Raw genomic sequence first — 22,795 nt, 5'->3', positions numbered from 1 at the left:
CCCAGGCTGGAGAGCAGTGGCTTACTGCAACCTCCGCCTCCCAGGTCCACTTGAATGTTCCATGAGATGTCAATATTAACATATCCATAACTAATTATGCAATCTTTTCTGCCAAGCCTCTATACCTCTTCTTGTATCCTCAATGCCAGCTAATCGCACCACATCCATCTAAGAAGCTCTCATCAGAAACCTTCAAGTTTTCTAGTAAACACCTGTTGACATCAATCTCTATATCCAATTGACTACAAAATCCTACTTATGTCCCCATGTACTTACAATATCTCTAAGCTAGTTCTTTCTAACCCCCATCACCATGTAACTTGTTCAGACCTTCATCATCCTTTGGTTGGACAACTCCAGTGGTACAGCAATTAAGTCTAGTCTCCCTACTGCTATAAACTGATCCTCCACTTTTTAGCCAGACTCATGTATTTAGGAGGTAATTCTAAGTTATCCTTTCTGTTTAAGATTTTAAAGTGAATTAGCATCACCTACTGAATAAAGAGATTATTATTATTATTATTATTATTATTTTGGAGTTGGAGTCTTGCTCTGTCGCCCAGGCTGGAGTGCAGTGGTGTGATCTCAGCTCACTGCAACCTCCGCCTCCTGGGTTCAAGTGATTCTCCTGCCTCAGTCCCCCGAGTATCTGGGACTACAGGCATGCACCACTACACCTGGCTAATTTTTGTATTTTTTAGTAGAGATGGGGTTTCACCATGTTGGCCAGGCTGGTCTTGAACTCCTGACCTCAGGTGACCTGCCCGCCTCAGCCTCCCAAAGTGCTGGGGTTACAGGCATGAGCCACCACGCCTGGCCTACAGAGCTGATTTCTTATTATGATATGAAAAATCCCATGTGATCTACCAGCCACTAACCTCTCACTGCAGCACGTTTTATGCAAGTAACCCAGAACTGACTGCAGTTCTCTCCATTCACTGTACTAGCCCCTGTCCCTTGATCAGGTGATTCTCTCTACTTGGAAGGCCTTTCCCATCATTCATTGATGGACCAATCTCTACTCATTCTTTAAGATAGGAAAACTTGGATGCGAGAAATGCCCAGTTCCATTTTCTCTCTCCTGATAGACTTTGAGTTCATCAGGAAAAGGGCCACAGCTTTAATCTCTGCATTCTTATTCTGTAGCACAATACCAAGCTCATAAAAAGAATATAATAAACATCTGTTGTACTGAGCTGAAAGATATCTTGGGGAGACAATCTCAAAAGGATGAAGAGAAGAAAGAAAAATAGGAAATGAGAAGAGGACAAAAACTCTCTTTGCTTATTTCATAATTTTGTTTTTAGTATGTAATATATTTGGCAGGTAGAAGGAAGGACAGAAGGAGCATGCATTACCAGCACTGCAAATGATAGCTACTAGCAGGGACACACACTCTAGTAGAACAACAAAAATTAAGAAAGAGGGCCAGGTGCAGTGGCTCACGCCTGTAATCCTAGCACTTTGGGAGGCCGAGGTGGGTGGATCACTTGAGGTAAGGAGTTTGACACCAGCCTTGCCAACATGGTGAAACCTGTATCTACAAAAAATACAAAAATCAGCCAGGGGTGGTGGTGGGCACCTGTATGCCCCGGTACTTGGGAGTCTGAGGCAGGAGAATCGCTTGAACCCAGCAGGCAGAAGTTGCAGTGAGCTGAGATCGTGTCACTGCACTCCAGATTGGGCAACAGAGTGACACTCCATCTTAAAAAAAAAAAAAAAAAAAGGAAAAAGAAAGAAAGAAAAAGTGGGATCTGGAGAAGGAAAGTGACAGAGGTGGAAAACCTGTTTCACACAGTCAACTTCTTCAGATCTTCTTGACCTTAGCTCTTTCCAGGGCCTTGGGATACTTGTTTCTGCCCAGTAGCTACTTTAGAAACCAACTCTGCGTGGGCTCCAACCAGACTCATGGGGCTGTAACCTGCGAACACTTTGCACTTTGCCTTGTGCCTCTGCCACATTACCACTCATCCCATGCAGGGCTTTATTGTGGTCTGAGATGCTGAGGTCTGAGATGCTATTTAGATACATTCAAGGACCCACGTCTATGCAACTCAGAAGTATAAGTGAGTTACCAGCTCATGGGGCAAATGTTTGACCAATTGGATGCAAGGGCTGACAAGTTTTTTTTTGTTGTTGTTGTTGTTTTTTTGTTTTTTGTTTTTTTTTGAGATGGAGTCTCGCTCTGTCGCCCAAGATGGAGTGCAGTGGCATGGTCTCGGCTCACGGCAAGCTCCGCCTCGCGGGTTCACGCCATTCTTCTGCCTCAGCCTCCCGAGCAGCTGGGACTACAGGCGCCTGCCACCACGCCCACCTAATTTTTTGTATTTTTAGTAGAGACGGGGTTTCACCGTATTAGCCAGGATGGTCTCGATCTCCTGACCTCGTGATCCACCTGCCTTGGCCTCCCAAAGTGCTGGGATTACAGGCGTGAGCCACCGTACCTGGCCGGCAAATATATTTTTACTGCTTACTTCCCACGGTTAGGTTGTCTGAAGATGAAGTGATTCATATGGCCCCTTGAGAGATAATCCCCTGAGATTGAGCAATGAACCCCACTGCATACCAAGCATTGGTCTGTTTACCAACACCCTCTGCAAAGTCTGTCTTTCTCTGCTCACACCCTTTCCCTCACCCTGCTTCTCTTCTAATGGACTCTCTAATACAGTAGTAACATATATATTTTATTTATTTTATTATTTTTTAAGTTCAAGGCTCCATTTCCTGAGGGACTTAGGCTGAGACCATTGGTATCAGGCTCTTGAAAACATACCCTCAGGATGACATTCTGGAGGCACCTAATTTGACTCAGGCCTCAGCCGATCTGGAAGACATAAATAAGTACAGGAACAGGAGGCCCAGTCTACCCTGTCATCTACTTTGGAAGTAGTGAAACCTGTCCCTGAGCTCACAATTATGGCATCATGGTGGTGGCGGTGGCGGTGGCAGTACTGTTGGCTGTTGGGGTGATTTATGATCAACCGAATGACTTGGGACTGGTTTATGGTTCAAAGACCAGTCAGCATGATATACCGGTACTAGCCCAAATTGGGTTATTGCTGCATTTCAGCTCCAGCATAGCTCCAAAAGACGGCGATGAAGGAAAATGTCCTAACTCCACAGAACTTCCAGCCACACACTCACCTGTTTCTGTTCCATTGACAGAGAAGTGGCTTGAGATATGAATATATATGGACCGCTGGCAGTGGGAAATTAATGGGTGCTCCATCAGGGGCTTAGAAGGAGAAAGATTGGAAGATCAGGAACAAGTTCGTCCAAGGAAGACATGTGTGAGTGGGTACAGAGCCTGAAGACTTTCATGTCTTATGGCAGTGCCCACTGAGAAGTCACCATTGAAGTGGCAGCTCTAAAACCCCACAGGGGCAGGGGTCTCATTCTGTGCATGTCAGTCAGCCTCTGCTTTGGGCAACCCCAGGGCAGACATGGCAGGCTCATGAACAGAGTGGCCATGGTGGCAGGAGTGAAAGTTAAACCTGAGCCCAGCAGCACAGGCTCCCTCTCCCCAAGGCTCATCTAGTCCCTGCTGCTGCTGAATACCCAACCTTCAGCAGTGGAGACCAAGGCTGACACCTCCCCTGACTTCATTCCCCAGGGTCCACTCAGACACTAGTGGCAGGTCCCTTACACCTGACCCCTTCCCTCCCGATGGAGGCAGCAGTGTGTCTTTCCCGGAACACACATCTTCTCCAAATATGGCTCTCCCTTCCTCCCCTGCAGATCTCTACCTACTGATCTACTCCATATAAAGTCATCTCAGACACATTTTATGACAAAGGAAGTGCAACAATGGCAGGCAGTAGCAACATAATTTCCTCATTATTCCATGTGCCTCATCACTCTGAACAGCTGGTCTGCAAAGGACTCAGCTAAAGCAGAGCTCAGGGAAAACCTCAGCCAGGATCTACGAGTCTGGGAACCAAGGGGAGAGAATTAGGATTGGCTCCTCTCACCATCCATCACCCAATAACCAAATGATGGCATTTGCACTTCCTGTCTGTGCAATGTTAGTTTCCACCAAGTTAGAAGTTCTGGTTTCTGGGCTGAGTGGATGGGACACTTACATAGGAACACTTGGTTTCTCAGGTTGGAGCACCAGAGGCCAAGACAGCAGCTTTTGTAAATTGGTAGCTTGGTCCTGACTCTCCTGAGGAGCTGGGAGGGTGGCCCAGTGCACTTGTGTCTGGCCCAGTGTGCTTGTGCCTTGGGCCAGTGTGCTTGTGCCTGGGATCCAGGGCATTTCCTCTGCAGTCTCTTGGTGCTTCTGAGTTGAGTGATGATGATGAGAAATGGGAAATTGCACCAACTGCAGCCCAACAAAGAAAAGACACTCAGTCCTCATGGAGAGAGGTCTGGATCCACTCTTCAGATAAGCAATGAACAACCCACAGTGCTGGCTGAGCATGAGCGAACTCTAGAACAGGTAGTGGAAGATGAGCATCCATCATGACCTCAAGACCAGCTGCAGTCGGTTGTTCCCTCAACCTTTTAACTTAAGGCTTTCTCAGAGACTGAGGCTGGCCACCACTTTGAAGGGGGCACTCTGTGACTGATTGGTTTTATATTTCCTCTTAGGGCATCTTGTTCTCGCAGCAATAAAACCCAGTTGTGGTCAGGGAGTCAATACAACGCAAGGGCACAGGTAAGTGTGGCGGATAGGTCTTCAGGTCCTCTCAGCCTCATCCACCTCCTGGTCCAAGGCTCTTTGCTCTGGCCTGGCCCCTGCTGTAGGACCAGCTGTGCTCGGATTCTGGCCGGCTTCCCGCAGACAGAACTCAATAGCGTCTAATGCTGTCACACCAAATATCTCTCACCTCGTGCCCTGCGCCTTCTACTTTTGTAAGAATTGAAGCAACAGATGCCTTGGGACTGGTTCAAGGCCACCCTTGTGTAGTTCAGAAGCGTGAGGCAATTTTTCCACAAAGTGAAAAATGGGACCAGTGGGAAACGGGAGCTGGCAGATAAGGTCTTCCTGCCCTGGACACACTGTCTGAAGTTCACACTCATTTGTATGGATCCTTGGACATCAGCCCCCACAAGATCAAGCCATGGGTGACCCTCCACCCCCCAAAGGTGGTACTAGTAGCCTGCCCTTGTGTTGGCTCTGGCTTCTCTCTCTTTTCATTCCTGTTTTCCCTTAATCCTGCTTTCCTGGGAGTGCGCTCCCTAATAAAATACTGCACATGAGCTTTTGTCTCAGGCTTTGCTTTCTGGGGAGCCTGGCCAAGGCAGAGTTCATGTAAGAATGCAGAGATGTGAAGTGGAGAGATTTAACTGCTGCAGAAGATGCACAAGCAGATGCTTAGCAGACAGTAGAGGTGGGGTACAAGAGCCTAGAAAGTGGGGGAGACCTCTTTTCATCTTCATTCTGTTACTTCCAATTGTCAAAGTAAAGTATTGGCATGATGATTTATAAGATTATTAAAAAGGCATTAGAAGAAATGGGAAATTAAGATTCTGAGACACGACAGGGTCAAAGGGTGACCCTTTAAATGTGTTTTATATGTGACATTAACATGTGCCTTGGAGCTTACTCTTCCAGAAACAATGATCCTCCAGGCCCATTCGTCTTGGAGAACTTGGCTCTGTCTCTTCTCAGAAGACACCTTGTGTGGTGTGCAGAGCCTCTCTGTTGTCTGATTAGGTCTGCATGAGCAGTTGTGTAGAACTTTGAAGTGCTCCATCATATTTGTTTATACCCCTTATGCATGTGGAAACTCAGGTTAGGCAGATAAAAATGGCTAAGGGTGAAGGCACAGTATGAGATCGGCGCCATGTTTCCAAATGGAATTTTTGTGGAAAGTATGCTTTTTTGAAAACAATTTCATTCACAGCATCTTTGATTGGAAAATTTCAAAGGACATATGATTTCCCTTTCAAATTTGAAATATTGGGATTTTATCAATGCACACAATAAAGTGTATCATAAATAGCCTCACAGAAAAACACATTAGTCTCCCCAAAGTATCCCTGCTGACATCTCCTTTCCTTTTCTTCCCGTCTGAATTTTTGCGTGACCCCAGAGTGGCTCTGTTACTAAGAAGAACAAATGGCTGAATGAACACCAAAAGCGTGGAACGCTGCTAGTCTGTGGGTTAGCATTTAAAACTCTTTCAGACAGCTACACAGCGTGAAATACTAATTCACCCCATCTACAATACCATATCCATTAGCACTTTCTCATCCTGGAATTTAAATAGTCCAAAGCTCAGAGAGTCACTAAAGAGAGTAATTAATACAATAGCACAATTCTCCATGGTTCAGGTGATATGATGAATGGCTTTACCTGTCACAAACAAATACTGCAGGAGGCAGGCTCTTCCGGTTTTGCATTTTGAATATTCTCCCTCCCTCTCCATGTTCTGACATTCTCTTTCCAGGTGGATGTTGTATTTTTGTCTAGTGAAAATACAGGGACCCTCTGTTCCCGCGTTCGTGCCTCATTCTGTTTCAAACAGCTCCACTGTTTGAATAACCACACAATTGCAAAAACAAGCCACAAAAGAGACATGGTTTATATGTTGGTTTCACCTGCCATTTTCTTCCTTTCTGCATCTTCCTCCTCTCACATACACAGGGCAGCTCTGCGGAAGGTACAGACCCTTTATCAATGGGCTGTTTAGTTCCATGACCATGCAGGGTGAGTTTTCCTGACCGGGGCAGCGTTTCCAGGTTGTGTGAGTTGGAGGGCCTCCATCTCATAATTACTGACGTAGGGATCTCAATTTCCAAGTCCATTATCAAATGTACGTCACAAACCACATCACAAGGCTCACAACGAGGGATATGGTTGCTCTCATGTGCAGTGAGTGGAGGGTGAAAAAGCTTCCACCGAAAGTTGGAACTGCTCAAATGACCTCTTTTGCATAAAGGAAAAACAGGTGTTCCATAAATACAAATTGGGCCAGCACTTTGCACTTAGTGATATCTTTTCACACACATTATCTCATTTATTCCCACAGCTACTGTCCAAGTTCCAAAAGTCAAGCATCATCATATATGTTTTGTAAAATGAGCAAATTGAAGCTCGAAGAGGCTAAGCAGAGATCGCATGTAGAAATCTTGGATTACAACCTAGGACTGCTAACGTGAACTTCTAGTACTATCTAGAGGCTGTAGCTCTAAAAATGTGGTTGGCTTTTCTCAAATATTTTATAATTTATTTTATTTTAGAGACAGAGTCTTGCTCTGTCACCCAGGCTGGAGTGCAGTGGGCAATTTTTAAATATTTTGTAGAGACAGGGTCTTGCTATGTTGCCCAGGCTGGTCTTGAACTCCTGTGCTCAAGTGATCCCCCTGCCTTGGCCTCTCAATGTGCGGGGATTACAGGCATGAGCCACCACAGCTGGCCTAATTTTTTTCAAATCTTTCTTTGCTGTCTCCTTCTGGAACTGCTCGCCATAGAGGGTTAAGTGCTTGTACTCATATTAAAGCCCACTGGCATGGATATTGGGTGTGAATCCCAGAAGCCTGAGACCTGAGAACTACCCCCAAATGGTGGGGGTTATGCTTGCCTAGTGGATTCTAGAATGTTGTCTCAGTTCCCGAGCATTAGTTTGAATTCGATCTACATGTAGACATCTGGCATAGGTGAGTCCCCTTCCAGGACCCCGGGTGTCTCTGTTAATCTACTCTTTCTTTTTCCTTCTTACACCAAATTCTCAGATGATTTTCCTACCCAAATCTCTACTTCTTCACCTCCAAGTCATGCCTCAAATGACTTCCATTTACCTTCTGCTAGCACAATCCATAATTAAATGCTGTTACACCACTGACTTTCCTGTTACTCAGGCCCCTGAATACTGCCCTGTCCTCTCCTTACATTTCCTAGAGTGGACATCCATTCTTCCTGCAGCACTCTCTTCCTACCAAAGTCTCCTGGGTTGCCTCCTACCTCTCTGGTCATTTCTTGTCTGCCTTGTTTGTTGGGTCATCCTTCTCTCCTAAATATCTGATGTTGGAATGCATAAGGGCTCAGTTTTAGGATCTCTTCTCTGTCTCTCTCCCAATTTTAGAATATCTCATCAGTTCTAATGAATTCATTTGCGATGTATATGCTCAGGGTTTTCAAATTCATGTTATCATTAAATACTTTTAGTCTAAGTCAGGGCTCTCCAGAGAAATAGAACCAATAGGAGATCATCTACCTATCTGTCTACACACAGACACACACACACACACACACACACACACACACACACACACGGTTTATTATAAGTAATTGTTTCATGTAATTAGAGAGGCTGAGAAGTCGCCAGATCTGTAGGTGGCAAGCTGAAGACCCAGGAGCCCATGGTTTAGCTCCAGTCCAAGTCTGAAGGCCTGAAAACCAGTAGAGCTGATGGTGTGTGTTCCAGTCTGGAAGCCAGCAGATTCAAGACCCAGAGCTAATGTTTCAGTTTGCATCTGAAGCTAGGAAAAGACCAATGTCCCAGCCCAATTGGTCAGGCAGGAGGTTCTCTCTTGTAATGGGGGAGGTTGGCTTTTGTGTCGTATTCAGGCCTTCAACAGATTGGATGAGGCCCACCCACATTTGAGAGAGCAACTGCTTTATTCAGTCTACTGATTCAAACATTAATCTCATCCCAAAACACCCTCACAGGAACACCCAGAATAATATTTGGCCAAATATCTGGGTACCCTGTGGCCCAGTGAAGTTGACACATAAAATTAATCAACATACATTTTTCATGGACTTACACCTCTACCAACCTATTCAACCATGTCTACTTTGATTTCTCACAGGTCCCTCAAATTTAACCTGTCAAAAACTCATTGTATAATCTTTTTCTTCAAATTTATTTCTTCCTCAGGTATTCCTGAAGACTGTAAAATGACACAACTCATTCAACTTCTTATGTGAGAACCTGAGAGATGTCTTTTATACTCCTCCTCCTACCTCCCCTCAAATAATCAATTCCAGCCAACACCCATTTTGAGGTATTTGCTGAAGCTCTCAACTTCTTTTAATTTCTGTTGTTACTTAATTCAAGTCATCAAGATTTTTTTTTTCTTTTGGAATTGTTGACCACAATGACCAAAAAGATCTTCTATGGAACATAGAAGTCTATGGGACAATACCATATCTATGCTCCATAAAACACTGAGTGATCTTTTAAAATACACTTAGACCATGTCACCACCCAGGTTAAAATTCTTCTGTGACTTCCCATTGCTCTTAAGATAAAGTCCAAACTCTTTAATGAGCCCTACAAAGCCTTGCATGATGTGACCTTTGCTGGCATCATTATCCTTTTTGATTTCTCTCCTTCCCTGAGCCCTGCCAGGAGTTTTTTCTCAGTTCCTCCCACTCATAGAGCTCTTTCTTTCCACAACACTTTTACAAATCCTGTTCTTTCTGCGAGAAACACTGTTGGCCTTTTTCCGCGTTTGCTTGGACGTGTTCTATTCAGCCTCTAGGCTTCAGCAGACATGTCACTTCACTAGGAAATCTTCCCGAGTCCTGTGCTTAGGCGCATGTGTCCTCATTGCAGGCTGATATCCTTCCTCCCCTCCATCGCAGCTTTCATCATACACATCACTCATTCACTGCTTCTGTAATTCTACTTAATGCCCATCTCCCACACAAAATGGGAAACTGTATCGACGTGACTTGCTTGCATCTTCTGAGTTAAGTAAATACATGAATAATAATTCAGGGAATAAATGAATGAATGCAATCAAAGAACTGCTGAGATGGTTGGCTCTTGCTACAACAAAGTCACAGTAGCAGAGTCTCTTTTCCTTCCAGGTGCCAGTCTGGGTCACATGGAGCATTCAAGAGCAACAGCAGAACACTCCTAGAGTCAGGGATTCTCAGGATAAAGAGGGGGACTGGGGTAGGACAGAGAGGTCTAGATGTACCAGGGCAGGAAATGTAAGAGTCAAGACAACAGTGGTAAAAATGATTTTAGCCGGGCACAGTGGCTCACGTCTATAATCCCAGCACTTTGGGAGCCTGAGGTGGGTGGATCACCTGAGGTCAGGAGTTTGAGACCAGCCTGGCCAACACGATGAAACCCTGTCTCTACTAAAAACAGAAAATTAGCCAGGCGTGGTGGCACATGTCTGTAATCTCAGCTATGCAGGAAGCTGAGGCAAGAGAATCACTTGAACCCGGGAGGCAGAGGTTGAGGGGCGCCAAGATCCCATCACCGCACTCTAGTCTGGGCAACAAGAGTCAAACTCTGTCTCAAAAAATATATATATATTTTAAGAACCTGGCTATTTTCACTACTATTTCTATATAGGAATATCACCGTCTTTTCAAGAATATAATTTGTCTTCTCTGTATGATTTTGCAACAAGTCTACATATTCAGGAAATACTTGGAGTCTGGTTCCCTTCTGGCAGGGAGAGGAAGATGAGAATTCAGACTTATAAAACTGTTGGGAGAATCTTCTATGACAATGGTGATTCTCCTATGTGTTGTTAGGGCCACGAAGCCTCAAGCATTGGGCCCAAGGTGAGCCACGGCTCGCTGATTAGAGAAACGGGCACTAGGTCGGGGGTGGTAGTTCACACCTGTAGTCCCAGCACTTTGGGAGGCTGAGGCGGGTGATCACCTGAAGTCAGGAGTTTTAGATCAGCCTGGCCAACGTGGTGAAACCCTGTCTCTACTAAAAATACAAAAATACGCCTGCCACCATGCCCGGCACCCATAATCCCAGCTACTCGGGAGGCTGAGGTAGGAGAATCACTTGAACCCAGGAGGCATAGGTTGCAGTGAGCCAAGATTACGCCATTGTGCTCCAGCCTGGGGGATAAGAGTGAGACTTCGTCTAAAAAAAAAAAAGAAAAAAAGAAAAATGGACACTGAGCTTCTAGTGAATCCAGCCAATACTCAGAGATGCCTGCTTTATGTAAGGTGGATGAGTTAGGCCTGGCATCTCCATCTATGTGTTCCTATTTTACCTTCCTTTCATACAGTCTTATGCCTTTGGGATTTGTTCAATGATGAATTTGCATGCTAAGCTCAGGCCCATGGAATGGATGGCAAACCGTGTTACAAAGCAATCATTGATTCGATAGCTCATATCTCTGTGAAGCAAGGATCTGTGCCAATGAAGCTGAATGTCAGCTTTTGGCAAGGTTAAAAAAATTGAGAGGACTCTGACAATTAGGAGATAGGGAAGCTCTCCTAGCAGCTTTGTTCGACAGGCAGTTTTCATCAAAAGGCAAATGAAGTTAGAAGACACATTGTATTGATCTTAAAGAAACACAGTGAGGCATATGTCAGGCAAACAAGAAATGTATGGAATCAAGAAAAAAGAAAGGCATTTGTTTTGGCCTGGATGGCTTATTTCATTGCACGCTGTTAAATGCACTCAAATCTGTCAATTATGCACTGGATGCTACCTATAATTCTTTGTTTATAGCCATGTAATATCTGAACCATATTTTTCCATTAAGGCACCAAGGTCAATGATACAGATAATTAACCAACTGATTTAGTACATTCATTTTCCCTGAAGTTCCAGGAAGGCTCTCAGTATCCAGCCTTGAGATTCCCACTCCGTGTAGGCACTGGGACAGCGTGGGCTCTGTAATGGGACACCGATGTGATCCATGGCTGGCGTTTTGCCTAGCAGCATCATACATCTGCCTACATGATGATGAATGCTATCTTTGGACGAGGCAGAAAGATGTCATTTCACAGGCCCGTATTCCTGACCTCCCAGGGTTTCCCACTAAGACTGCCAAAGAGTTGTAGTGCTGATAATTCCTTATAGAACGTTGAAGGGTGTAAAGGTGACAGGCAAAGCCAATGAAAAGAGCCCAAGGTGCATTGAAGTTTAATCTATTATAGCAAGCAGCACAGAGAATAGCTGGATGCATTTCTGTCCTCTTGTTTTGCCCTTCCACAATGGCAGTCAGCAGTCCAGGTGTTATTTCTGCCCTCTCCAGGCATGCTTCACATAGTTACATCTAGTGCTGTAGTTTACCTATCAATAAAAAGAATTTGAAGTCTCTCAACACAGAGATATTATTTCTGCTTCAACTTATTTCAGGATGTCACAGTTCAAAACGAAAATCTGCAGATTGCCGATAGCTCTGTCAATATCATTCAGCTGCTAACATTTTATTTGTGATACCTGTAGACAGAGTGTAGACCCCTGAACTCAACCACAAACAGAGAGAAGGTCCCAGGGCTCAAACAGTGTGGTTCTGTAGGGGCCTAGTTTACAAACTTTGCTTCTTCATTGTTGAAAGATTCTTTACAAGTTTTAAACTATACGAAATTTAACCATCTTATAACAAATTCAGCAGCAGGATAACAAGGGCAGAAACTGTATCTTCTTTTTTCCCCTCTCTCTCCACATTGCTAAAGAAAGAGAAGTTTTTGCCATAATGCTTTATTAAGTCACAGGTGTAGATCCAACTTCTTCAAACTATATATTTCAAGACAAGTAGCTTATTCTTATATTTTTGGGAAAAATTCTGTAGTTGATTTCATTTGTATCTCTTTTTATATTTAGGCTGGTGAGTATCTTTTCATATGTTTCTTAATAGTTTCTCTTTTAGTAATTTGCCTTTTAGATTGTATACATATATACATACGTGTGTGTGCATGTGTGTCATTGTCATTGTTGAATTCCAAGAATTCACAGAATTAGTCTATTTTATTCTATTTTATTTTTTATTTTATTGTACTGTTTTAAGAGACAGAGACAGTGCAATGGTGTGATAATTCCCACTGCAGCCTCTAACTCCTGAGCTCAAATGATCCTCCTATCTCAGCCTCCCAAGTAGCTGGGACTACAGGTGCACACCAACACGCCCATCTAATTATTTTATTTTTTGTAGAGAAGGGTTCTTGCTTTGTTGCCCAGACTGGTCTTGGAATCCCGGCGACAAGTGATGTTCCTACCTTGACCTCCCAAAGTACTGAGATTACAGGTGTTAGCCATTGCATCTGGCCTATAGTTTTTTGTTTGTTTGTTTGTTTTGTTTTTGAGACAGAGTCCCCCTCTGTTGCCCAGGCTGGAATGCAGTGGTGTGATCTTGGCTCACTGCAACCTCCACCTCCAGGGTTCAAGTGATTCTCCTGCCTCAGCCTCCTGAGTAGCTGGGACTACAGGCACGTGCCAACACGCCTGGCTAATTTTTGTATTTTTAGTAGAGACAGGGTTTTACCATATTGGCCAGGCTGGTCTTGAACTCCTGACCTCATGATCTGCCTGCCTTGGCCTCCCAAAGTGCTGAGATTACAGGTGTGAGCCACTGCGCCCAGTCCCCATAGTTATTTTTTAATGGATGTTGCCATTTTGTCCAGCAAATAGCAAAAATTACTGCTTCTTTAAGTCAACCTGATTTTTAGTCTTTATATTCGCAATGTTCTAAGACAATCGTTCCTAGAAAATTACTGATCACAAATGAATGGAATAGAGTGAATAGAGTGAATAAAGTGGTAGTTCAAGAACAGAAAAATAAAGGAATCAATAAAAATATCATTATTATCAAGAGTTAATTTAAATATAACTGCATCATTAAAAGTCAACATATCAGAGACCTAGTCAATGGGAATCTAAGGGGTCCCTGATGTTCAGTGAAAAATTACTCAAGAAATATGAAATAAAATATATGATATGGCATAGATTTTATAAATTAACATTTAATGCAGTTTTATTTTAGAAAAAGTGAAAATAAAAATGCCAGTTGAAAACCATGAGAGTGTTTTATTTTCAGGTAAAAATCCCAACTCTATCCCAAACAGAATGACTATCCAAATGTTTATTAGGTTGATGCAAAAGTAATTGTGGTTTTTACCATTACTTTTAATAATCAGCAAGATAAATTTTCTTAAACACATTTAAATACAGACAGAACTTTTGAAAGGTCTGCTGCATGAGAATATTAAATGACCTGAAAAGTGTAATAGTCATCTGCCAAAGGAAAATATATAGAAATGGAAAGAAATAGTATCAGTATTTTTGGCAAGCCACCATGTTTCCTGTACTATTTCAGGTATGCAGAATACAGAAGAAAATGAATCTTGGTGTTACATGAAATGGATTCTTTCAAAATAAATAATTATTTACATTTTCCACTAATACTACGTCTATGGAATTATTGTGAAAAACATAGATTCCTCGACCAGGCAGCATTTTATATTTAATAAAACCAACATGAGTTAATACTGAACAACAGAGGGATGGTCATTAGGATGGTTTGCTTTGGCTCTACTCGGGTAAAAAAGAATTTTTGGCAAGTTGGAATTTGGGTTGTTTTTGGTTGTGTGTCTGGCATCCATTCTCTCATTTCTTCTTCCCAAGAAAACGCCAGTTGTATTAATGTACTGGCTGATTTTCCACTCAGCTCAGGTGTCTTGTGAGTCTCATCCCACCTGTGGTTGAAGAGTGAATGTGCTAAGATCCAGCATAGGAAGGATCACGTGATATAATGTCATACGAGGGGGCGTGGCCATCACATACAGGGTCTTTTTAGGAAAGATGTTCCTCACTCTTCTGAGAAGGGTTACAAAGATGTCTCTTTCTCTTTTCCCTTTGGACCATTTGTCCTGTGCACCTGTTGTGGAGCGACTGGTGCTGTGTCAAAACCAATCTGAGGAGGAAGCAGCAGACGCAGGAGAGCACAGCCACAGAGACTGCGCGAAAATGTAGTCGAGCCAGTAGATGGAGGCAACCCTGAAGCCTGTCCCAGCCCTGAATTTCCCCCGTATTTGGCAAGTAAATGCCCTTATTGTTGAAGCCAGTTTGAGCTGTGTTTTCTGTTACTTGCCACCAAAGCTGTCCAGAACAATATGATTAGAATTTTAATGTACTGTGAAGAAGAGCCAATAGAAGATAAATATGAATACGAGAGAGGAAGAAACTCATGTTCTCACTCTGTCATCCCAAGTATCTGGTGTAAAACGATAAGAGGTTATGTCAATTATCTGTTAATTACCTAGGAATTCTTTGTATCTACTAAGATAGAGATTTTTTATGACATTTTGAGATTACAAGCCTGCATTTTACCACCTCTTATTTTTTTCTCCCTTTCAAGTTTCATCCTGGCATTTGTCTTTTGTAAACATAACCTTGGTGTATATTTAAAGTTATCAATTTGTATCAACTTGGAAGCCAGTGAAGATTGTTTCTGCCCACAGGAAGCAAATGATCTACTTATTGAGGGAAACAGAATATCTAAGTTTTAAAAAGCAATAGTAATTCACAAAGCATATTCTCATTGTCCGTTGATGGATGCCGATGGCTTGCTGCTGAGGAATTCATGCAGGTGTTATCATAAGAAGGAGTTATTACTTAAGGCTTGGGTAATTAGGAGAGACCTTGGAGCATGGAGACTTGTTCTGGGCTTCAGAGAACAAGTAGAATTCAAATCTATAAAAAAGAGCTGAGGCTAAAGAGCTAGCAGTCAAGTTATCAGTATCTTTGGCACCACATTACTGGTGTTTTAAGTTTGGCAAAATGGCTTAAACCTAATTAAAAATATCTAAATAATCTAGACTTAAACTGTGAACAACAAAAATAGACCTGGGGCTAAACTCCCTTAAATCATGAAATTCTAAGACAGCAGAGTTCACTTAGAAACCACTTCTTCCTGATCATGCTTCCTTGTAGTCATCATTTGAAGCTGTCTAGTGTCTCTTCTAGTTTCTTAAAGAACATGATTAAGAGTGCTTCTGTTTGGTCAGCGTGTTGGCTTATGCCTGGAATCCCAGCACTTTGGGAGGCTGAAGTGAGAGGACTGCTCAAGTCCAGAAGTTTGAGACCAGCCTGGGAAACCTGTCAAAACCCCATTTCTACAAAAAATAAAACAAAAAAATATTGGCCAGGCATCGAGGCACGTGCTTACAGTACCAGCTACTTGGGAGGCACAGGTGGGAGGATCACTTAAGCCTAAGAATTGGAGGCTGCAGTGAGCTGTGATTGTGCCACTGCACTCCAGCCTGGGTGACAGAGCAAGACTCTGTCTCAAAAAAGAAAAAAGTGTGCTCTGCTTCATTGCTTAAGCAGTTAATTTCAAATGCTTTTCTAGTCAAATACTAAAAAAAAAAAACAACTCACCTCAGCAGCATGTACAAATCTCCAAACAATCTTTATTTATATTTACTTTTAATAAGAGCTATAAAACATGTCTCAACAAGCAGGAACCTAATTGCATCAATGCATTTGATCTGTTGAACATCCTGTTCATAATAAACCCTCACCTATAAATACACATTGAAAATACAAATTAAGCATCCACATTAAGCAATGTGGCCTGTTTTCTAGATGTCATGGGTTTTGCTCTGGAATTATCTGTATAACCTCAAGAAGGGGCCATGTTTTTTGTATAGCTCAATGCATAAACTTTAGTTTTAGTTGGTGAAGTCAGGTGCATGTGACCAAGTCCCTAAGGTAGGAAAATTAGGAAGAATTTTACTGTTTCGAAAGTCAACTGTTCATCTTATAAGTTCTCTCAAAAGACTTGTGATTTTTTAATATAAGAAAGAGAAATGCTACTTAAGTTGTCCAAGAAGAAAGCTATATAATTGATTAACATGGTAGTGTGTTTCCTGGTCCTTGGATACATTTCTGGTCTGGGAGTGGGCTCGCTTTTCATGACACCATTTGTGTCCATAATGATACCAGTGAGCAAGAAAAGAGGATGTTCTCCTTTTAAGTGGATTGGAAGTGACAGTGGAATGCATTGCAACTTTGAGCTAAAGTATATATTTTTTTGTGAATCACTCTGTTGCAGAGTTACACACACACACAAATAGATAAGTAAAATCCTATATGCACTCTTGATCTTAACATACACACACACACACACAGAGCTTTGGAAATTGGAATTCATTTTTAGAGAAAAATTTTTTAAAATGTGACCCTTGATAATTAAAGAGACATAAACTTCCTATGATAATGGCCTTAAGTTCTGTTTCATGGTGTGACTTAAGATACACACCCACCAAATACACACAAACTAAAACAAACATTTCACCAAGCAATGCTTACCTTTTTAATATTCAATACACTCAGAGAATTATTTATTCTATGTCTTTCATTTAAAAATTAAAAAGGGAAGTTGCAACCTACAACATTGATTTTACAATTCACAAAGGGGTCACATCAGTTGGAAAACACTGTCTTTAAGTACGTTATGTGATGTTTGGGAACAACGGTAATATATGTAAATGTGTGCAATATTGGTTTGTGAATATTTGAACTAGGATTCTCCTGAACCAGCGATTAGCAACAGAATAATTCTGAGACTCAGAATCCCACTTTTAATGCCTATCATGGTAGAATTTTTTTTTTTTTTTTTTTACTACCAGTATTTTGCTCCCATGAGTAATACCAGTAAATTATTTTGCCTAAATTCTTTTAGATCTCTGGAATATCTTTTTTGTTTGTTTGTTTTTGTTTTTTTTGAGACGGAGTCTTGCTCTGTCATCAGGCTGGAGTGCAGTGGTGCAATCTCGGCTCACTGCAACCTCCACCTCCCGGGTTCAAGCAATTCCCCTGCCTCAGCCTCCCAAGTAGATGGGATTACAGGCATGCACCACCATGCCCAGCTAATTTTTTTGTATTTTAGTAGAGACGGGGTTTCACCATGTTGGTCAGGATGGTCTCGATCTCCTGACCTCATGATCTGCCCACCTTGGCCTCCCAAATTGCTGGGATTACAGGTGTGAGCCACCGTGCCCGGCCTGGAGTATCTTGAAATATAACAAAACGTCATGTCCTGCCAAGTCACAGTGCTCTGTCATATTTTTAGAGCCAGCTTTATTTAAAAGCCGCAGCTATCCACTTGCTCCTAGTGGCATCTTAGACATAAGGAGGGTTCTGCAATGTGATGGGTACTTTAGCCATGGTTAATAGTGACAATCACAGAAACCCTCCAGGTAGTGTCCACGGACCAGATCCCAGGCCTGACGCTCTCCTGGGAGGAGTACAAGCCAAATGGAACCAACATCTGGATATGGTCCATGCCCTGCTGTGAATTCTGAGAAGCAACCTTTGTCTGTGACCTCTTGCATGTTTTCAGTGAGAACACCAGTAGATTAGGTAAAACTTCCCCTTCGTCAATTCAGTGACCAAAACAGGTCATAATTTGTTGTTACTAACACATCTTTTCTCAGCAAGAATATTTGATTTCATGGGTCTATTATATCTGTGGATGTATTTTAAACTTTAATCAAAGAGCCAGGTCAGGAGAGCTATGCAACATGAGAATCCATTAGTACCAGAAACCACACTTGATTGTTTAATTTCTCGATTAAAAAAATTTCCATTCGCAAATTGGAAATACGATGTATTTCACAAACACACCTAATTTAACTACTCATTAAATCATAATATTAATCTTATTTTTTTTCCCAAAGCAGTACGAGATTTGTGCTGATCCACCTCTACTATCAACTTAATCTTTTGTGACCAGGGGTTAGCAATGAACAAAGCTTAGTCATGGAATTTACAGCCGTAGAAGGAAGGTAACATGACTGGTCAATATTGAGACTGAATGCAATGCCCTGCCTCATCAGCATGAAGTTCTACTTAAAGGGACTATGAGAGAAAAAAAAAAAAAGGCAAAAAACACCATCTGGGTGGAATTACAACATGGCTGGCATGTACAACAACTATCTATGGTGGTCTATTTTGCCCCTTAAGGAGTTATCATTCTGTGCCCTTCAGATACAAACCTGATTCTTTGTCAGACTTGGAATTATAGCTGAATTGGAACTACGTTCTTTTACTTTCCAGGACATTTGTGTCTCTACCTCCAGACTGAAGTCAGCTGTTTGGAAAGCAAACTTCCTCATGGAACGCAGTGAGTTCTCTCTCCATTTGGCATAAATGCTTGCAGGGCAGAGATACTTATTTTTCACAAAAGGACAAAGAGGCACCAGAAAATCTGATTTATAAATGCACCCCCAAACCAAGATCCCAGAAAGGTTTTGCTCCCACAGGCTCAACACTCCAATATTTCTCAGAAAAGGAGCTATTGTTAGCACAGTGCAATCTTCTTAAGCCTGCTGGATTCTAACAAGAGCACAAGGAATATTCAGGGATTTCTAGACATCACTGAAACACATTCAAAATCCTCAAACAATTATTTTGAGAAGGAATGTTTGTTATTTCTGTAGGTCTTTATATCATCTTTAACAAAAGGATTTGGATTTCATAGATGCTAGTGTCTATGCTGGAATAAGAATGGAATGGATTTAGTGACTCCAGGGACCTCAATCTGCACCCATGGCAACTAAATTTCAGCAGGGTCTCACCACTTGAGTTTCAAGGACGCCTTTGCCAGCTGGGATTTAATTAATGAGAAATCAACAGACAGGTGACAATCATTCTATTCTTCTACCTTATCACTAGGGCTAGAATTCATGACAAAAGTTTTAATTAAACTTTAACTTTCTCTTGCTTAATTAACTTTAAGATGGAACACACATATACACACATATGTATTTACATGAATAAATTTATTTGTTAAATTTCTTCAATTCCTTGTTTTACATCAGAGCATCTGATAGGGAAATGGACAGTATTTAATCCAAATTAATCCAATGTGAATTTCACATTCTTCAGTTGTCTTTCTTTTCTTTTTTTTTTTTTTTGAGACGGAGTCGCACTCTGTCGCCCAGGCTGGAGTGCAGTGGCGCGATCTTGGCTCACTGCAAGCTGTGCCTCCCAGGTTCACACCATTCTCCTGCCTCAGCCTCCCGAGTAGCTGGGACTACAGGCACCCGCCAACACACTCGGCTAATTTTTTTGTATTTTTAATAGAGACGGGGTTTCACCGTGTTAGCTAGGATGGTCTCGATCTTCTGACCTTGTGATCTGCCCGCCTTGGCCTCCCAAAGTGCTGGGATTACAGGCTTGAGCCACCGCGCCTGGCCAGCTGTCTTTCTTAAATGTTAAAATACTTAAAAGAGTGCCTGACCCATGTCAGTGCACAATAAATGTTAGTTAACCATAACAATTTCACTTCTTTCATTTGCCTCCCCTGGTTCAGAATCTTTCTCTGATTTTTTGCATTTTCCCCAAGAGCTCTAACCAAATACTACACTAACTATAAAAAATAGTAGGACTGATCCTTTCAGTGATAGAGAATTAGTGGCGTTGCTTTTCTTTTTTCTTTCTTTCTTTTTTTTGAGATGGAGTCTCACTCTGTCGCCAGGCTGGAGTGCAGTGGCGTGATCTTGGCTCACTCCAACTTCTACCTCCCAGGTTCAAGCAATTCTCCTGCCTCAGCCTCCTGAGTAGCTGGGATTACAGGCACGTGCCATCATGTCCAGCTAATTTTTGTATTTTTAGTAGAGATGAGGTTTCACCATTTTGGCCAGGATGGTCTCAATCTCTTGACCTCATGATCCACCTGCCTTGGCCTCCCAAAGTGCTGAGATTACAGGCGTGAGCCGCCTTGCCCGGCTTATGGCATTGCTTTTGATAGATCATTCTATACATTTGAATTGAGGGTAGGGATCCTATCTACTTGTTCCTCTTATTTCCCCAAGGTTCTTACCAAGGTGCCCTTTTCTCTTTACTAATTACTACTAGCCTCAATTTAGAACAGTCAGATTGGTTCATTATAAAACATTCGGAAAATGCTTAAAAGCAAAGAGAAAATATGAAAATTACCTTAAATCATATCATTTATTGATAACAATCATGAACATTTTTACTAATTTGCTTCCAGTCTTTTTGTCTTTATAGACATTACTTGCAATCTTTAAATAAAGCTGGGATCATACTATAAATGCGTCTGAGTAGCCTTCTTTTCATGTATCCATTTAAAATAGTATCTCATGCCATTAAATATTTAAAAAATATAATTTGCAATGGTGCTTAACATCCCGTTTTATGACTCTATACTATTCACCCTTCCTCCTTTATGAGATATTCAGATTGTATCAGTATTTTGCTATTCTAAATAAATAATAATATTGTTTGCACATTGATGCTTAGTAAACATTGTTGGCTGATTTCTGTCACTCAGGTCCCATTTAATCCACAATTTTGATGGATAGCACATAAAGCTGTAATTTAGATCTCTAGGCCATTTAGTACCTCTCAGCTTGTTCCCCATGCTGTGGCCTATTTATTATAGAGGGAGTAGAAGGTGATATGACTTCTGTAATGAAGCCCACGCTCACAGAAGCTCTAAGTTGATTTTATATCCAGCCCAAATATCCTGTAGATCTAGAATCATGAGTATTCTATAACAATACAACAATATGTGACACATAGTAGACATTAAATAAGCATTTCTAGATGAATAATACAATTATCTAGTTGACATTTCACTCTGTTGTCTTGCAAGCATTTCAAATTCAACACATTTGTACAGTGAACTCTTAATTCCTGCTACGAATCTCCCATAAAGCAAAAATACTGCCTGGCTCTCTTCCTTCTCCCCATCTCAGTAAACTGAACAATTCATACTGGTTTGGCAAACTGGAAGGCTGAATCATCTTTGACATTCTCATCTCACTCACCAAACACAGCAAACCCTGTTGCTTCCTTTACAGACTCTGCTTCCAATTCACCCACATCTGTTTATCTCCAAAACCACCACCTGATCCAAGTCACCACCAGCTCATTGTCAGTCCTTTTCCCTGGACTCCCTGTCCTGCCATTGACCTCTTTCAGAGAGAACTCTTTTTTTTTTTTTGAGACAGAGTCTCGCTCTGTTGCCTAGGATGGAGTGTAGTGGCACGATCTCGGCTCACTGCCAGTTCTGCCTCCCGGGTTCACGCCATTCTCCTGTCTCAGCTTCCTAAGCAGCTGGGACTACAGGTGCCCATGACCACACCCAGCTAATTTTTTGTATTTTTAGTAGAGACGGGGTTTCACTGTGTTAGCCAGGATGGTCTCCATCTCCTGACCTCGTGATCCGCCCACCTCGGCCTCACAAAGTGCTGGGATTACAGGCGTGAGCCACTGCGCCAGGCCCCAGAGAGAATTCTTAAATATATACTTGGGATCCTGCCCCTCCTCTCTTGAAAGCAACATAATTTGCACTTAACACTTTTAAATTTTATTTTATTTAGAGACAAATAATATTTGTGCATATTTTGGGGGTCCACATGATATTTTGTTCCATGCATAGACTGTGCAATGATGCAGTCAGTGTATTAAGGTATCCATCACCTCAACTATTTATCATTTCTATGTGTTGGGAACATTTCAAGTCCTCTTTTTTTTTTAGCTATTTTGAAATATACAACACGTTGTTAATTATAGTCACCCTACTCTGCTATTGAAAATTGGAACTTATTCTATTTCACTGTATGTTCATACCCATTAACCAGCCTCTGTTTATTCCCCCCACCCTACACAGCCAGCCTTCCCAGCCTTTGGTATCATTCTACACTTTCTACACTCTTCCTCCATGAGAGCAACGTTTTAAGCTCTTACCTATGGGTGAGAACATGCAGTATTTGTCTTTCTGTGCATTTGGCCCTTCTAATAAAATGCAAACCCGGCTGGGCACAGTGGCTCACGCCTGTAATCCCAGCACTTTGGGAGGCCGAGGTGGGTGGATCACGAGGTCAGGAGATTGAGACCATCCTGGCTAACACGGTGAAACCCCGTCTCTACTAAAAAAAGTAAAAATAAATTAGCCAGGTGTGGTGGAGGGCTCCTGTAGTCCCAGATACTCGGGAGGCTGAGGCAGGAGAATGGTGTGAACCCATGAGGCGGAGCTTGCAGTGAGCCGAGATCGCGCCACTGCACTCCAGCCTGGACTACAGAGCAAGACTTCGTCTCAAAATATATATCTATATCTATATACCCTGACTCTTTAGCATGGCTTATGA

At 42.2% G+C, this 22,795-nt stretch overlaps 1 long non-coding RNA gene across 4 annotated transcripts in view; it reads left to right on the top strand.

Moving 5' to 3' along the window:
• The window catches only part of LOC103891586 (uncharacterized), a 134,878-nt gene that overhangs the window by 24,894 nt on the left and 87,189 nt on the right, over positions 1-22,795 (top strand). For 3 of the 4 annotated variants that reach the window (XR_010141478.1, XR_008510273.2, XR_008510275.2), the window contains exon 4: positions 18,732-18,798. This is a non-coding gene — a long non-coding RNA (uncharacterized LOC103891586). Of the gene's footprint in view, positions 1-8,831; positions 8,959-18,355; positions 18,461-18,731; positions 18,799-22,795 lie in introns of all 4 variants that reach the window. The other variant, XR_010141479.1, reaches the window with a different exon arrangement.

Source organism: Pongo abelii, chromosome 8 (assembly GCF_028885655.2).
Source record: "Pongo abelii isolate AG06213 chromosome 8, NHGRI_mPonAbe1-v2.0_pri, whole genome shotgun sequence".
Classification (NCBI taxonomy): Eukaryota; Metazoa; Chordata; class Mammalia; order Primates; family Hominidae; genus Pongo; species Pongo abelii.
Note: the sequence above shows the minus strand (reverse complement) of the source record. Positions and strands in the feature narration are given on the sequence as shown.